We start from the raw sequence: 1,758 nt of genomic DNA on the forward strand, positions 1-1,758 counted from the left end.
TACCGGAGTACCGGGGGGTTACCGGAACCCCCCCCCCCCGGGGGGTTTATTGGGCCTACATGGGCCTTGAGGGAGAAGAGAGAAGGAGGCAGGAGGTGGCCGCGCGCCCCTCCCCTTCCTAGTCCGAATAGGACAAGGGAAGGGGGGCGGCGCCCCCCCCCTTTCCTTCCTCTCTTCCTCCTCTTTCCCCTCTCTCCTTGTCCAACTAGGAGTCCTACTCCCGGTGGGAGTAGGACTCCCCTTGGCGCGCCCACCTTGGCCGGCCACACCCTCCCCCTTGGCTCCTTTATATACGGAGGCAAGGGGGCACCCTAGGACACACAAGTTGATCCACGTGATCGTTCCTTAGCCATGTGCGGTGCCCCCTGCCACCATATTCCACCTCGGTCATATCGTTGTAGTGCTTAGGCGAAGCCCTGTGTCGGTAGAACATCATCATCGTCACCACGCCGTCGTGCTGACGGAACTCACCCCGAAGCTTTGCTGGATCGGAGCCCGGGGATCGTCATCGAGCTGAACGTGTGCTAAGAACTCGGAGGTGCCAGAGTAACGGTGCTTGGATCGGTCGGATCGGGAAGACGTACGACTACTTCTTCTACGTTGCATCAACGCTTCCGCTGTTGATCTACAAGGGTACGTAGATCACACTCTCCCCTCTCGTTGCTATGCATCACCATGATCTTGCGTGAGCGTAGGAAAATTTTGAAATTACTACGAAACCCAACAGTGGCATCCGAGCCTGGTTTTATGGTTTGATGTTATATGCACGAGTAGAACACAAGTGAGTTGTGGGCGATATAAGTCATACTGCCTACCAGCATATCATACTTTGGTTCGGCGGCATTGTTGGACGAGACGACCCGGACCGACATTACGCGTACGCTTATGCGAGACCGGTTCTCCCGACGTGCTTTGCACATAGGTGGCTTGCGGGCGACAGTCTCTCCAACTTTAGTTGAACCGAGTGTGGCTACGCCCGGTCCTTGCGAAGGTTAAAATGGCATCAACTTGACAAACTATCGTTGTGGTTTTGATGTGTAGGTGAGATTGGTTCTTGCTTAAGCCCGTAGCAGCCACGTAAAACTTGCAACAACAAAGTAGAGGCCGTCTAACTTGTTTTTGCAGGGCATGTTGTGATGTGATATGGTCAAGACATGATGCTAAATTTTATTGTATGAGATGATCATGTTTTGTAACCGAGTTATCGGCAACTGGCAGGAGCCATATGGTTGTCGCTTTATTGTATGCAATGCAATCGCGCTGTAATGCTTTACTTTATCACTAAGCGGTAGCGATAGTCGTGGAAGCATAAGATTGGCGAGACGACAACGATGCTACGATGGAGATCAAGGTGTCGCGCCGGTGACGATGGTGATCATGACGGTGCTTCGGAGATGGAGATCACAAGCACAAGATGATGATGGCCATATCATATCACTTATATTTGATTGCATGTGATGTTTATCTTTTATGCATCTTATCTTGCTTTGATTGACGGTAGCATTATAAGATGATCTCTCACTAAATTATCAAGAAGTGTTCTCCCTGAGTATGCACCGTTGCGAAAGTTCTTCGTGCTGAGACACCACGTGATGATCGGGTGTGATAGGCTCTACGTTCAAATACAACGGGTGCAAAACAGTTGCACACGCGTAATACTCAGGTTATACTTGACGAGCCAAGCATATACAGATATGGCCTCGGAACACGGAGACCGAAAGGTCGAGCGTGAATCATATAGTAGATATGATCAACATA

The sequence above is a fragment of the Triticum urartu genome, chromosome 5 (genome assembly GCF_003073215.2).
Source record: "Triticum urartu cultivar G1812 chromosome 5, Tu2.1, whole genome shotgun sequence".
Lineage (NCBI taxonomy): Eukaryota > Viridiplantae > Streptophyta > Magnoliopsida > Poales > Poaceae > Triticum > Triticum urartu.